Below are 17027 nucleotides of genomic sequence, written 5' to 3'. Positions count from 1 at the left end.
TAACAATGGGTGGTAACAGACAACGATTTACCGATCCCACGACCAACCAGACGCTCGACCCGTCCCGGAACCACACCGAGCCCGCCCCTGCCCGACTGGCCCCCTTTTATGGTGAGCATGACGTCACATGGCATGGAGTAGCCCCTGGCCAGCTTGGGTCACCTGTGGCTCCTTGGGAAATTAACTCTAGCCTTGCCAGAGCCAGGACACCTAGTTATGAGAACTACTTTGCGCACCTCCAAGAACCAGTTGGTGACTGGACCAAAAATATTCCCTCTGCTTGGTATTCTGGCTGGTGAGTATTCCCTTCTTCAGCTGGTCAAGCTGGTGGGTGGTTGTACTAATTATTTGGCAGGCAACGTTATTCTAAAGAGGCCTTTTGTTTAATTTTGGATAATAATAAAACATTCCCTTTGATTAATACAGATGACTAATTCATTAATCCACACCCACTGTTGTATTTTAATAAAAGTGTGTGATACATATAATTTCTGCTTCTTGAAAAAACAAGCATTTTATTTACTTATTATTTCCTGATAAATTAATAACAAGTATTTTGCTACCTCTTTGATGTTGCTGGACTCAGATTCTACGTGTGGCTTTTACTCAGACCGCTGTATTTCAGTTCAGTTCATCTTGTTTTGTCTGATTCTGATATAACTCAAATGTTTTCCCTTTTAGTCCTCTGGTAAATTATTATTGTCTTAGGCCATCATCTTTTTCCTGCTTACATGCAAGCATTAGGATAGGTGTGCTGCTTTTGGAGAAATCTACACCTTTCTGCAAGTATGGCTCACTATAGCATTACAATGCATTATTAATTCTGTACTTAAGAGATTAAGATAAATCACACATCAGGTATTATAATGAAATTTTGGGATTTAAGGATGTAAGGTGAGGTTGACACCTCCTTAAGAGGAGTTATGAGGCTAGAGGGAGTTTGCTACTAGAGATCTTCAAGGAATTTTCTTGGGGCCAAACAAGTGATGCTTTCATTAATGAATGACCTTTGTGCAATAATGAAGAGTTTGCTAATGAAACCTGCTGTTGGCATGCAGCTGGGAAATTGTTATTGTGCAAGAGAATTACAGTATGATAGATAGGTATAACCTTGAGGACAGGCAAAAGACAGATGAAATTCAGTAGCTGAGAGAACAGGTTCGTGCACTTAGAGACTGTAAGAGCTTTCTCCTATGAGACAGTAGCTGCCACCTAACCAGTCAAGGTCAGGATCTGCTAATTTTCAGTCACTGTTCATGTGAAAAACTGCTTATAGATCAAACATCATGGCACTTTTACCAAATCAAAGCTGTTGTGAGTTTTACAAATTGTATATTTTCCTGGCTTTCCTTCTTGCGCAGCAGGTTTCACAGCTTGTTTCACCTGCTTAGCACAAGGAGAAAAGAGAGGCTTAATTCACTTGCCCATCCAATTTGGACACAGAATCTGAGTCTCAGGAGAATATGCTAGCAGATAGGATCAAGAATATTCTGTTGCAAGTTTTCTGTATTCTCCAGTTGAAATACTTTCACTATATATAAAATAACTTAATACTAATTGCAACAGGAACTTCACTTGGTCTTACAAACAAATCATCCAGCTACCAAGCTGTGGGGTCATTTTCAGTTTCTGGACCAAAGACTTATCAAAATTTTGTTTGGTTGGTTTTGACAGGTAACTGCCTTTCTCAGTGTTAAACTGACTGGCAAATCCAGTCCTCAGCAGATAGGTTTCTTGAAGAAGTGCTTGAGTGTTGGAAACAGCTAGGGTTTTCCCCAGCTGCATTAGGTTGTCTAATAAAAAGTGTCATCTGCCTTGATAAATGTTGCTTCCTGTTTTCTAGGTATGAGAAAGTGTGTTTTCACAACTGGCTTCTGTGCTACTGCTAAAAACTGGGGCTTAGTTCCCACTCACCTCCTGTATGCTACTTCCATAATTTATATTGCATTATGGTGAAACTCGACCAAAAAAAAATAAATGTTACTGCCAGGTCAATTTGCAAATGTTGATATTAGAACCAGAGAAGGGATGGAAACGTCTAGTAGGCAGAGTGGTACTGTCCCTTGGGCCAGCACTGGCCTCGTGGATGTGATGGAACCGTGCCCAAAGGATCCTTGTTCATCATTAATGTGCTGGAAATGCATAGTACTGTGCTGCTTATGTTCCTGTTGAATTCGGAACACAGCCTTTGCACAGCAATTTTAATTTAGGAGGAAAGACCAATGAAAATGCATTTGAGATGTCCATTGTAACAGCAGCAGCAGTAACTCATAATCTCTGCCGACAATAATTACTGTATTGATCCACAAGGATAGGACCTTTGGAACAAAATGCTGCCCAAAAGCTGGGTACTTATCTTTTCTGATTCTTTCTTAAATATCTTCTGGCAGAGGTCCTGCAGTGGCATCTCTCTCTCATTATTTTTTGCAACTGAAAGGCTTTCTCCTCTTCTCATGAGATCTTTTGTGCTGTACAATAGGTCTGAGGTTTACTGTTGTTTCAAGTTCCCTCGTGGATTTTTTCCTTTTTCAAAGAGTTTCAAAGTAATCCTTCTTTACTGATCTTTCACAATCACTAAAACATTGGAGGAGCATCCAGACTGTGACAGAAAACAATAAAGTTAAGGCAATTCCCAGCTGAGGGTGATACGGCACCATACGTCCATGACATACATTTAGGTGTTAGAGAGAAAATTAAGCAGCTCATTAAAGTTACAGCATTGTGCCTGTGTGTTGGAAGGACATACAACACTTCCCACCATTAAATGAGGATTTAATGTTCAGGGTGCTCAAACGCTTCTATTTTTTTCTAAAACAAACCTTCATTAGCATGTTTGTTTAAACAGTACAAACTGTCTTGTCCCTGCTGCACAATGGTGGCTGCCAGGGTTTGGTTACAGCTGTCAGTCTCTTGTGATAGGCACTCGGATGTCATCCACACGTGTCTGCTTTGTGTTGGGAAAACATGATTTTTAAAGGGTCAGACTACTGACTGGTGAAAAGCGGAAATAGGTTCATAAAGCCAGTGGTAGTAGGTGCAAAACTGTGCCTCTGTTTTACTTCTTTAATTGCTTTCTGCAGAGATTTATTTCTGCTTGCAGGGCATTTTTATTCAAGGGTAGTAAGATTCTGGAAATCAGTGTTTGTAATGGAAATTGTGACCTGACTTTAATGTTAGTCTTGCTGACTGCTGAAAAAGCTGTACCTTAAGAAATACTATGACCAATCTGTCTCTACAGCAAAACACAAAAAAAGAAAACACATGTACAAATAATTGTTTATAGAGTCTGGTATGGGACCAGAACAGCAAGAAACCTGAGGAGGAAAGCCAAAAAACTCTCCTGTGCCAGATCTCAGAAGTAACAAGCAATATTACCACATTAATGACACTTGGTCTATACAGACAAATCCTGTTGTCTCTACAGCACCATTTGTATTTTACACTGTGCTGAAGGCCCTGGCTTCAACAACTACCCTAGAGAAAAAACAACTTTATTTTTTGCTTTGCACCTGCAGATAAGTTGAATTGTGTGCTTTGTGTTTGTTTAGGGATATCCAGCAAAACACATGCACCTGTGTGCAGGGGAGGCCAGCTGAGTCTTGGGAGCGGCCGGCAGCTGGGTAATGGCCGAGCCCACCTGGCCCTGTGCTGCCACAACCTTGTGGGCTGCCCCTGCACCGGGCACAAGGCAACACCTGAGGAAGGGCTTTGTTGCTTTTGCTTCAAAAAGCAGTGTGGTCTTAAAAAAGAAGGTTATTGGAGGCCTTGCTGCTTTGTCTGGAGCTCCAGAAGGATGTTTCTGACCCCAAAAGATGGAGTCACATGTGATTTCACAAGAGAGAAAGCAACTGTACCACCCAAAAAGTTGCTGGTAGGTGATGAGGCTAAATTATCAGGGGGCTGTAAGATCAACTCTCTTTTAAACCCTAGAGTGAAAGTGTTTTGCTTTTAAATTTTGATGCTGCCTTATGGCCAGGACTTCTCCGTGTTAAGGGGCCAAGGGCAGCGGGGTGAGGCTTGTTCCTCTACGGTCGCGCAGGGGGCTCCAGCCACACGGCTGCAGGGCTGGGGAGCGAGGCGGCAGAGCGTGGCGCCCAGAGGACTCGGAAGCTGCCTGCTGTCTAGCTGCTTCTCTGGGTGCCATACCTGCTTGGCCCGCCCGCAGAGGGGGCTGGCAGCCTTCTGCAAAGTCCGGGCAGCCCGGCCTCTGCACGCCTGGAGCTCTACGGGAAGGCTGCCGCTAGCGACGGTCAGTCATACCGGTGCCGGTAAATCCGGACAAGGGCCGCAAGATGGCGCCGGCGGCCGGCTGCCCCGCCTGGCCTCGCCTCGCGCCGCCGCCTCAGGCAGCACCGGCGTGGTCGGGAGCGGGGAAGCGCCTGCGGTAGCTCGGCGGGAGGGACCAGCGCTGCTTTCTGAGCTTCGTAAGTCTCTCAACGCTTGAAACTACTTTTGCACCGTGTATAAGCACACCCCAGGTTAAACTCGGAGTGCTGCGTATGGTTTCTAGTCCGGGATTCTGGGTTCGGCTTCCATTTTTAATGCCCCTTTGCCTTAAAGGTGTAAGCAAGCTTCTTTTGAAGGGATTGACAGCGTAAGAACTTCAGTTTCTAAGAGTAATGACAAACACTTGATGACAGCTTTAAAGCTAGGCTTTGCTGTGTTGTTTTCCTTACACAAAGACATCCACGTGCCCAGGGTGGTTTTTGGAGTATCTCGAATCTGGTGGTAGTACATGAGGAAAAGTGTTTCCAGGGGGAGAAAAGAACTTCTGTTCACTTTTAATTCTTTAACAGGCTTGAGAGAGGAGAAAGCTAGGTCTAGAAGGTTAGGTTCTTCCCCTCACTCCCAAAAAAGGTTCGTTTCTCCAGGAAGGAGAAGAAACTTGTTGGACAGTTTGAATAGGTGGTTCAGCCTACGCAGGAAGCCTGTGGGGAATTGGCTGAATTCAGTCTCTACTGTGGACACTAAAACAAAGGATCTCTATCCATAGTAGTTTTATTCTTGGCCTTATCCTCTTCATTAATGTAGATATGGCCTAGAAGGCAAATTAATATTATGCTGTAGTCTTTATGAGGGATCTTGCTCCCAAAGGTAGGGAGCGACAGCAGACTGGCAACGAGGTTATGAAATCATTACATCCAAAGTAAAACCAACTTCGGAGCTGGATGATAGGGGTGGAGAGGAGGATGTGAGGAGTTCTTTCAAGCCTGGCAGGAGAAACTGGTCTAAAGTGAGGATAGCTTTAAAAAAATAAATCTTCAGTTATGACTGCCAGAGGAACACCTAAAGCAGCCTTCTGGTGTGAGGAAAATGCCAAAAAATGCAGCTAGCTAATGGTGACCAGTGAAATTTTGAAAATAATCCGAGTTGCTGCATCTGAACCAAGTTTCCTATCGTCCCTAAAGAATCTATTCCAACTCTAAAACCTTATTTTAAGAATTAACTCAACATTTCAAAACAAGCTGTTGGAATTTCAGTGGTGCTGCAATTGGCCATCTGCTATTTTTCTAATTCTAGCTTATGTTCGAATAAATCTGGCTCACTTTCACAAAAGTATGTTCTAGGACTTGCATGTTCTGTCACTGCCTCATCCTCTTGGTTTTATTCATAGATTGCGTGGGTACCTGGGGATGGGGGTCTCAAAACTGAAAAGGTTTCTGAGGTCTGTTCTTACCCTTTCCTTTTTCCACATTTAAGAAATGGTTCTAAATAGCACATGTTTTATGATTCTGAAAGGGAAGTGAGAGGAGGATCAGCCACGGTGATCTCTGCTTGATTCTATGGAGCTTTTGGTGATTAGACTTCCAGAAAGGGTATTCTGCTTTCATAAACGCTTATACTGCTCTAAATAAAAGGATATGCTCAGGGTTTTCTTTCTCTCTGTTTTTTTAGATGTTGTTGCTGTTATGAAAGCATGAACTGCATAACTGATGGGCAGACTTCCAAAATGTATGAATGCTTAGCAAGGTTAACATTCCAGAGCAATAACAATACGGAGCACATCTTGATTCTGGTTAACTTAGCAGTTGTCAAGGGTTGGGTCTTCTCTGCATTCCAGGTTACTGTAATTATTTCCTGTATCTCTGGGAGATTTGCACATACCATCTTTTAAGTAGGTTTTCCTGTTACTGTATCCAATTAGATACAGGCTTCTGTTCTAACAGTTGCACTGAAGTTTCACACAAACAATAGGGATGTTTGGATCTGAGTCCTTCCCTGGTGTGTTATGCCCAGTCCTTTGGCATCTAGGTCTAGGTAACTTCTGTCCCTGTCTTTTGGATCACCTACTCTTAGTGTAATTTAAGTCTATCATAATATTACTGACATTTTACCAGAGAGATAGCTTCATGAAATGCTGCAGGAAGGACATGCTTTTATTCTTTTACAGGCAGAACACCTAATCCTGTTTCCAGTCACACAGTTAATGTACTTTGGGCTGCCTGAGAACAGAGTCAGAGCTATAAGAGAGCCCGAGAAGTATCTGTGTTTTAACTGTTTGTATTGGGTCTGGCTGAGATGGAGTTAATTCTCCCCACAGCAGCCCTCATGGTGCTGTGCTGTGTATTGATAGCTAGCAAACTGTTGATAACACACCAGTGTTTTGGCTACTACTGAGCAGTGCCAGCACACATCAAGGCTTTCCAACATTTCTTTTTCCCCAGCAGCAGGCTGGGGGTGGGCAAGATCTTGGGAGGGGACACAGCTAGGAGAGCTGACCCAAACTGACCAAAGGGATATTCCATACCATATGATGTCATGCTCAGCAGTAAGAAACTGAGAATAGGGGGAGGAACAGGGCGGGGGCATTCGTTGTTTTTTTTTTTTTTTTTTTTTTTACAATGTTTGTCTTCCAGAGTAAGGGGCATGCTTACTGAAGCCCTACTTCCCAGGAAGTGGCCGGACATCGCCTGCTGATGGGAAGTAGAGAATAATCTTTGCTTTTTGCTTTGCTTCCGCACGCGGCTTTTTGCTTTAGCTACATTAAACTGCCTTTATCTCGACCCACGAGTTTGGGGTTGTTTTTCTCCATCTTCCTTTCTCCCCTCCCTGCCTTGCTGAGGAGGCGAGTGATAGAGCGGCTCTGGTGGGCACCTGGCCCCCAGCCAGGGTCAACCCATCACACTGTTGTACTATTAAACACTAGGTACATTATGTGTGAATGCTATTAATAGTTAAAAAAAATTTAATAGTAAGCTTTGTTGTACAATGAAGCACAACAAACATGTTCTCTTCCTCCCCTCCACAAAACCAAAGCTGGCTACCTGGAGACTTCTAAAATGAGCTGATAGTAGGGAGCTCTTTGAAGAAAAATTAAATTTGGGTTAACTAATAGAGTTTAAATAAACTTGGGAAATTATATGGCCTTTTTCCAAGCACAGTAAGCTGCAATACTTACTCCATGAGAGAGCACTGAAATCACTTGACCGTTAGAGTTATGTGATAAATGTACATCATGAGTACACTTGTCTGACTGTAAACATGTAGCTGACACTGTATGTGCAAAACCACACCTTTTCACATCCGAAAAGGTCAACCGTAGCTTTATTTGTAAGCTAGTACCTGAGATAGCCATGTAATTTACACTCACCCTGTGATGGGAGGAGCTTGTCTTCCTCATGCCCAGTATATAAAGAAGTCGCCAGGTTACAGAGCAGTTGAGTCCACACAGTTCCACAGAGGCTGTTGTTTTTACTGCTGTGGCTTTTGTCACTGCTTGGGACCATATGGTCTCACCCTCTCCTTTGCAATGGCTCTAATGCACTTCTGGGAGATTCAGTCAGGGCTGTAGGACACCAGCACACCACCTTTGACTCAGGAACTCTGCCTACTGTAGATCTCTGGAGGCTGGAAGAATATTTTGGAGGAAAAAAACTACTTGTGTGTTCCATGTATGCTTTTTCTGGGCTATTTGCTGTTGGCTGCTGTAGAGGACAAATGTTAAGTCAAACAAAGACTTGTTCGGACCTGCGTAGTTCAGAAGCAGTGTGTAAAACAGTGGGCTTAGAACAGTCAGACTCCCAGGAGTTCTACTGCCTTATTCATTGACGATCTCCTGTAGTAGGCTGGCTATATGTAGGTATAATGCAAGAGACTCCTTTTGTACCCTGCTGCAGTTAACACATGCTGGGTTTTAATCCTCTGAAGTGCTGAGTGCACTTTATCTAGGGATAAGTAATCTCTGTAGTTCAAGCATCTAAAATAAAGTAGGTGGCTGTAGGTGCTACAAAGGAAGCAAACCTTGGCTGCGAGAAGGAAATTGATTCAGTCTGTGTTTTCTTTCCCAATACTACATATCTTGTTTTTTTGAGAGTCATATGTAGCACAGTGCCTGTGCTTTATATATGGATGTGCATACAGGCATGTATTTGACGTCTGCGGGTGGTGAGGTGCAGAACAAAATAATACTAAAATACATAATTTTGAAATGTACTTCTTAATAGTTCTTGGTACCCAATTGGAATAGTGCAAAACCCCAAAACTTTGAGGTAAATGAAGAGCAAAACATGAAATGAGAAGAGCAGCCTGCCAAATGCTGCTCAATTGTCCTCTTTGGCAAGGTGATTTCTCTAGGACTTGACCTTTCAGAAGCTGTTTTGAAAGAAGCCAGCATTTGGTTAGCAAATGCAAGAAGCATGAATACTTGCAGTCAGCAGAAGGTTGCAGTGTCAGGCTACCATACAGAGGAGCAAAGAAGTCAGTGCTATTTATATTCCTTTTAATTTGTGAATTTTCATCATTTAAGTCCAAGTATTGCCAGATGTTGAATATTTTCAACTACCAGTGAAGTCACTAGGATGAGACGTCAATTCGGACATAATGAGATGCTGAGCTTATAAGGTCAGCCCTCTCCTGACTCTTCAGGAAAAAATTTTACTGAAGCACAATAGTGTTACTTTAGTCCTCATCTTCTCCTGTATTTGTTAAAAAAAAGACTACTGTCTATGCAGAGAAAATCTGTACAGGTAAGTACTGGGCAAAGGAGAATGGTTATTAAAGAGTGCTTATTGTTAGCATTGTCTTGGGCACCAGTGTAGTCTGGATTAGCATAGTCATGTTGTGATTAATGACCTTATCAAAACTCAGAAAAATTACAGAACTTACACAAAGGAATGCAATATCCGCTACCACCACAGAACTTAATAACAAGGCAAAGCATGAAACAGTGTTTGATGTCATTAATAAAATCTATCATGGGATGCAGAAAAGTATTTGCAACTGCATCAGTCCTTGAGGAAAAAGTAGATAAGACAGTTGTGGTGATAGAATAGATAATACATTAAAGAAAAATTAACATATCTTTGGGGATCTCTTCAGCAGGAGGTAAAGGGAAGCTTTTCTTCATGAGGGGAAAGTGCAGTTGTCTGAAAGCATGGAGATCATCATGGTTAGAAATCTTCACTCTTAAAGCAAGCATCCTTAAAATAGACCCCCTTACAGGTGCCTGTGTGTTTCATGTAACCAGTGCTAATTATTCAAATAGTAGTTTCAGCTGCAGTTGTGTTTTTACCTTTGCATCAGCTAATGACTCCTTATAAAGAATAAACCCACTATTTTTCTCATCTATTTCCATTAATAATATCCTATAGTAATGAAAATGCAGAGTGTTCAGGTTCTTAGTTTTAGCTAAACCATACCATAAAATTCTTAATGACTCAAAGTTCTGAAGATTTGTGTTCTTGTCTTGCCTAAATAGTTGTCTGGCTTTGCCTTTCCTTGAGCACTGAAATCTGCAAGTTTTGTGCCCTGTTCATTCCGTGTTGGTTTCATCCCCTTAAAAGATGGGCATGCTATTATTATTACATGATTGCACATACCTGTGAAATAGAAGGCAATAGGCATACTGATCAAATCATGAGGCACAAATGTCAAACTTTACATCTAGGAACAGCCTAAGATCATCTCTGGAAGAAAGCTGATTTTAGGATCCTGCTGCTACAATCACTTGCCAGGTAAGCTGTGCCCAAACTTGAGGAGAAAGAAGTCCATGCTGCCACTGGCATGAAATGAATATATGTGGCATTGAGATAGAAGCACACCTTTCAGTCACTCGAAATCTGGCACGAAACAGAGAGGTAGAGATTGTAGAAGAGGCACAATGGTTGTCTTGCAAAGGTGGACAGTGCGAAGTTGAGAGAAGCAGGAAGGTCTACAGTATGCAAGATTGTAGAAGAGGCACAATGGTTGTCTTGCAAAGGTGGACAGTGTGAAGTTGAGAGAAGCAGGAAGGTCTACAGTATGCAAGATGTCTACAGATTTTTAACCCCTCAACACTTGGTACAAAATATCAAGCATGAAAAAATTCCAGGATTCCCTGTGAGAGGTTCCTGCTGTTGCCCAAGTTCTTAGTTACCTGACCACCATCTGTGTTAGTGCTGCTGATAATGATGGTCACCATACATATAATGTCCTTGTCTTGAAGGAAGGAATCCACTCACCTCAGTTTGGCTGACAGCACAGGTACGATCAAGTCCTCCACTGGTTCAGGAAGTAACTATTTTTTGAGCCTAGATGTTCTTTTAAGAATGCAGTCTGCTTGATTTCATGGCTTTGGGCATTGATGAGATCATCTTGATTGTGTTTGGAGGAGGGGAAAAGGTCGATTTCCAGTAGTTCTGCTGTCAGCAAATTGGTGATATTCTGTACTTCCTAACACTGTAAGCTGGTATTTAAACATCTAGTTCTTATTAATGAGGAGATATTTTCATTGCTGTAGCTGAATGGCTTAAAATAATTGAGAGCTCACTGGGCATGTGGCCGGAGCTCTGAGCTAGAAAAATCAAATCATTTATGGATTTTTTCTCCTTATTCAGCCTACTTGAACCACCTACTGATGCAAGGCCTGGAGGTCACAGGTTGTCATAAAGCTGAATGTAAGATTATTTGAAATGAATCTCATCAAGTTGGCTTAGATTCATATAAAACTGTGATATATTCCCTTACCCTGGCTAAGCTTATCTTTCTACAGAGCTTTCTAAGCTCATCTTTTTTTTTTTTTTCTACTTTTGTATTTTTGTGAGTCTGAACCATCCAGTTGCAGAGAACTTGAAGGACTGCGCAGTGAGTTGTATTTTGAACAAGAAGCCTTACAACTAATTGATAACAGTCAAGCATGCTCTATCAGGATGTGGGTTACATCTGTTGCTTGCTTCTTGAAACGTTTCTTCGGCTAGGATCTGTTCACTGACATCTGAGATGCTTGCCATAAAAAAAATGCCAAATGCTACTAAGATCCTGAAGCATGAACATTACCTGCCTGTGATAGGATCCATTTCACTGCACGTCTGAAGGAGGAACATCTGTCTGACGTAAGTGTTCCTTGAGGCAGTGAAGTCATGTACCTATGTTATTCTGGCTTGAAGAGATCTCTGCAACCAGAAGCTGGGTTCTAGCTGGAGTGATAAATGATACCAAGGTTGCTTCAACTCCTAGACTATTACTATTAGCACAAGAAGGAGCAGAATATAGGAGCTCTGTGCTGACCTGAAAATGAAATGTGTGGACGTTCTCACTTGATTTGCTTACTCTGCCATAAGTGTGGTTTTAATGCTTTTTTTAGTATGACACCATTCTAGGGCACTGTTAAACATAGTGCATATGCCCATCAGCATAATTCTAGTTCATTCTCTTCCAATTCTCCTGATTATTTTTCAGGAGGTTATTAAAAAAAATTCTGAAAGGAAAACACACCTGCTAGTTGAAGACAGATTATTCAAATGTCAGGAGAGAACCTCCTCCATATGTACTGTAATAAAAGCAAAGAATCTTAAAATAGACTTCTGTGACTTGCATAATAATTGAAATACAGTTTGCTAGGGAGGCAGCATCAATGTAACTAAGGAACCTTTCTTGTCTGGTGGCCCTGGATGAAGAGATGGTGTATCAAAGTGTTTCAATTACTGCTTGAAGAGTATAATCTGTGTCAGTTGGATGGAGAACACATTATGTGCCCTCTTTCTCACCATCTGCCCAACAATCAGTTTAACTTAATCTGCAAGTGATAGAAAAGCAGCCTTCAGTAACTTGAGAACATGACATTTATCACATTTAATATCCACTGATGAAAATGTCTGTTAATAAAAGGGTGCTGAGTCTAGCACTAAAATAATAACAGAGAAGTTCTTTGGGTTTCTGTCTTCATTTTTATATAAAACCATCAATGAAATGCTATCATCTTGCTTGTCAATGTGTAATTGTCTTTTAATTATTAGCTGCTAAGTAGTCATTTTTTTCACATTTACTGTTTTCAAAGGCAAAATCTTTTCATAAGACTTTCCTAGCCTGGAGGAAATGAAGCTGTTTCATTGTCTTCAACTGTAGATAAATCTTAGGTGCATCATTTGTTCACCACAGTGAATTCATTGTGTGTTGTTTGATGATGAATGAAGGTACATGCGGAGACTTCAGTCATCACCATATTGTAATGTCAAAACCTAGGTATTCCAGCTGATTAATGTGGAGTGGGAGGGAAGGATGAGGGAGGAGCCCATGCTGATTTTATAATTGTCAGCTATGGCTATCTTGTGAAGCGTTCAACTTGCCTGAAACCTGCACAGCACAACACTGCAAGGATGGCTCTTGGGGATAGAAGTCTTTGGGAAGGAGGGGCATGTTCTGTCTCTTGCCTTTCTAAAGACTGGTGTGGTAACATCATCTTTATGACAAAAATCGGGTATATACATTGATCTCAACTCTGAACGCTAGTAGGGAATAACTAAAGGCCTTGGCATGAGAGGTGTTGTTGGGGCAACGTGTGAAGATTTGATTCATCAAGCATTGGATGTTGGATGAATGAGGCACCTGTTCATCTCCCAAGATGCTGGCTCCCTCGTGCAAAGCTCCCAGTGCGATGCCATGGTTCTCCTGTGATTGAACAGTTGTATAACACAGGTCTGCACTCAGCATAGCGTAATGTGATAACAGAAAGCAGATGGGAACTGATGGTAAGAGCAGTCATCAGCCTAAGTGGTGGGCACACTCTTCTACTTTACAAGCCTGCTGTGTTACCTGTAGAATACTTACATAGTTAATGCCAGCCCTCCAGGCTTTGCCGTTGTTTTTCCGTTCTCCTCCCCATCCCGCCGGGGGAGGGGTGAGCGAGCGGCGCGTGGCACTTAGCTACCGGCTGGGGCTAAACCACGTCAGTCCAACTAAGTTTTTGGTGGTGTTTTGGGGTTTTTTTAAAAAATTTATTTCAGAAGAGAAATTCCAAATATTTTCTGTAAGCTAGATTTTCTTTGGCAGCTTCACAAATGAAAACTAAGTCTTGATGGCTAAGACTGGATTCCCTTAGATACATAAACAGAAAATCACATCCTAGAAGGCAGGGAAGTCATGCTGTTCTGTCCCATTATTGTGTGTAAGGAAGGTATTTAAAAGACTTCTATTAAAATTTATAGAAGAAAAGTCAATTTTTTTGCTAAAAATCTTAGTAAGCTGACAACAGTAACAAGTCAAATCCTGAAATTATTTTAATGAGAACTTATTGACAGTGAAAAAACATTCCACATGGTCATCAGCACTTTTATAAGTCATTCACTAAGATTAGTGGTATGCGTCTACTGATGCTGGATCCAACTGCAAACACTGCTATAAACTTCAAGGTTTTCAAGACTTTCAGAGGACTCTTCCCTGCTGCTCCCCCCCCCCCCCCAAACACTTGGACTCTCTTGATGAGAGAATTTTCAGTGCATAACATTGAGGATAGGCTTAGCTACATTAAAATAAATTTATTCCACTGGGAAATTTTCAGAACATAGTATATGCCATTGACTTTGAGCAATCTATAAAGTTTTCTTTTTAAAAAAACATTAAATAATGGTCTTGCCATCTGTTTGGAACTTCATGATACTGACCCATGCTTCATTACCTTCTCAGTATTCAAGTAAACTTTGTGGCTAGTTTTGGTTTGTTCTTTTTCTGTCCAGAGCTGCTTATGTAATGGTGAAAAGACAACATCTGTAAAGTTAATAAACATCCTGAAAGAAAGGGTGGCTTTCAGCAGCTCATGTTAAAATGACTTAACTTTAGCTGTTAAGCCATGTATCTGAAAATTCTTAATTTGTTGTAGGCTAAAAACATAAAGCAACCTGTTTCTGGATGTGAGACAGAGCCAATGCATAGTAATGGATCAATCTTTCCTGTACGCTCTGCTACTGCAGCGCTGAAGTAATCTAAATGTACGTGAATGCACGTGCATGCATATGCAAGTAATGAGACTCTGTGTTGTGGGTCTGTGGTGAGCACACATATGTTGATTGGAGCTACTGAAATCTTCCCCTGCACAACAAGAAATTTTCTTTTCACAGAGAGAAGTCACTTAGCATTTTTTGCTTGTGTTATTATGGGTCATCTCTGTATCATAGTGACTTCACAATATAGGAAAAAAAAGACAGTGTAATTTTTTTTATGAACATCAAATTCTTACAAACAGTCTTCTGGATTGTTTTGCCTATGATGCCTGTTAAAAATGAACTGCAGAGTGAAGGAGAGGGAGAAATCTTAAAATCAATATTGAGAGAAATCTAACTTGAGTGAAAACTAATTTGAGTGACATGTTCATTTTCCTACTTCTTTTAAATAAGAAGGGTAAAGTTTCTGTTGCAAGTGAAGAAAACTAAGTTGAGCTATGCTGATTTGTCAGTTAGGGTCAGTTCTTTCTGTGTGCATAAAATTAGTTCAAGGAACAAAGAGCTGTGTACTCTGTATCCTTTGGGCCTGTTCCACATTGTATGCGGGCACTCAAAGCACAAATATTCTTCATGGCAAACAAAAGTAAAAATGAGTGCTTTGTTGCCTGAATGTGTAGAATACAAAAAAAAAGCTAGGAGAAGTGACTTTTCATTTTGTAAGTAACTTTGATTTAGTCATGTGCTTTTCCTGTTCTAATTCCTTGCAAGTTTTGTAAATCCTTATTTTTTTGTTTGAGAGGGAGTAATAGGCACAGAAGGCATACTTCAGTGTCACAAAAGAAACATAGTACATAAAAAGGTACCCGAGTCATGGTTTCGATCTATGACACTATAGGCTTGATCTGAAAGGGCATTCCATTAAAATAGGTTCTTGGTGTTTCTGAGCAATCTTGGGTTTAACAATATTGCAGTTCTCTGACAGACAATCCTATTAGTCTGAAGTAAGAAAACTTTCTATTTCCAGCTGCAACTAGGAGAGAAAAGCAGCAATGTTTACATCACTGTACATGGATTTCACGTTTACATGTGGAAACTGCCCTCTGGGAAAGATAATGCTATAAAATGAAGACTTTTATGGTAACCAGTGAAGGACAAACATCTAACTTTAGGTTCCTGAATAGTACTTTCACAGCTTAGTGATTACAGAATCCCTTTCTTCATACTTGAGCTGTCAGCTAAATATGTTTGGGAAAAAAAATTTTTTTCTTTAATAGATTCAATAAAATTTACTGTCCTTTAAGTTTGTTTGTGAATGAACTCTGCTTCAGTATTAGAGAAAACTGTGTAAATATACACCCTCTAATTTACAGTCTTGCCAAATGTTTCATCTTCCAACCCAACCAGCTTCAACCAGTTAATGAAATTATTGGTCTCTGATGCAGGTTCATTGTGTTAGCCTACTGGAAATAAAGCAGTCTAGTGAAACGCTCAGTAAAGCCCAGCAGCAGTGATGCATGAATTAGTGGTGTTAAGCCTCCTTTAGCCTCCATCTGTGTTCTCTTTCAGCTTTGCTAGATATTTATCTAGCAGGAAGAAAAGTGCAGGTTTTGTCAATGGCATCTAGCAAAATTTCAGTAGGGGTTCTAGATTTCTGCTGCCAGTGATGCAAGTTAAAAGGTGGCATTCATAGCAACTTCAGTAGTTCTTATATTTAATGAATGAAGGTAGAGAGATAATTGCAGTTGCAGAATTTGAGATATTTTCCCTGTTTTATTCATTTATTTTTCATTTGTCTCTACTTGGCATAGTAATTGCTACAGTTAGGTTTTATCTGATTTAGCTGCCTAACTGGAACTCATTAAAATGCCTAAAACATTGGGAGAATTCTTAGTGGTGGCAGTGGGGGAAGGGGAAGGAGAAAGGGAAGGAGAGAGAGGCGCAGATCAATGATTTTAAGGATTTTGAAGGGAAGCTGAAACAGAAACTCTAAGCATAATTTCTTTACCAATGCTAAAACTTTAGATGAGATTTTAGGTATCAGAACTCTCTTCTCTATCAAGAATTACTTAACGTTTAACAATACTACTATATCATATATTAATCTTGTTTGGAATATCATTCCTATAATAAGTCAGTTACAGTCAAAGATTTATTTATGTAATAGGAAATAGTTGAATACATGGTTTCTTACATATGTGAGGCTATCAAGCCTTCTATGGTAGGTGATGGAAACTTTCATTGTTAACATTAAATAAGGAAAAAGTATTAAAAAAATAAAATTCTGACCCCCCAAAGATGCGCCCCTTTTGGTAACATAGTGTTTCTGTCTAAGTGGTGGCTGAGTCTGGATCATGAGTTGTTCTTAATGATGCTCTCAGAATAGTGTCCACAAATGTGTCAGAATACTGGCTGAGATAATTGGTCTGAAATACTATGATCTCTGCAACTCGGGATGTTTCTGCTGGTGTTCCATCCACCCCTCCATGAAAGCTTATGAATTGGGGAGGGGGAAATGTGTCCACTGGTTTAAAATCAGTATGGTCCATTTAGGTTAACAAGGCTGTGTCAGCCTTAAGAATCATTGCTTAAGAATTTTACCTTCTCTCTCTGCTGTTCCATGATTTTTTGAAACCTGTCCACCTATTGGCATAAGTAACACATAAAAGGTTCTGTTTATACCAATATGATGGATTTGCCAAAAGCAATAGCAGTTGCAGTTAGTAGGGTTTTTCCAATGTGCCATGATTGCTGCCATAAAATAGTGTGTTCTCTCCTTCCCCCTTAAAAAAAAATAATAAAAAAAATCTTTACCAACACCTGCCATTCTTTTTCCCCACCCAATATGGTCAAAGCAAAACCGTTCTAGCTCTGTTCCAATAGTTATGCTCACTGGAG

General features: G+C 40.7%; 1 protein-coding gene across 3 annotated transcripts in view; it reads left to right on the top strand.

Annotated features, from left to right (window-relative positions):
- The first annotated feature begins 274 nt into the window (after positions 1-274).
- Positions 275-17027, top strand: part of GALNT18 (polypeptide N-acetylgalactosaminyltransferase 18) — a 274192-nt gene continuing 257439 nt past the window's right edge. For 2 of the 3 annotated variants that reach the window (XM_075755180.1, XM_075755183.1), the window contains exon 1: positions 275-295. The gene's annotated coding sequence lies outside the window, so the exon portion shown is untranslated. Of the gene's footprint in view, positions 296-4060; positions 4425-17027 lie in introns of those variants that run through there. The other variant, XM_075755182.1, reaches the window with a different exon arrangement.

This window comes from Balearica regulorum, chromosome 5 (assembly GCF_011004875.1).
Source record: "Balearica regulorum gibbericeps isolate bBalReg1 chromosome 5, bBalReg1.pri, whole genome shotgun sequence".
In the NCBI taxonomy this organism is placed as follows: domain Eukaryota; kingdom Metazoa; phylum Chordata; class Aves; order Gruiformes; family Gruidae; genus Balearica; species Balearica regulorum.
The sequence above is the reverse complement of the archived record's forward strand: the minus strand, read 5'-3'. Positions and strand labels throughout refer to the sequence as shown.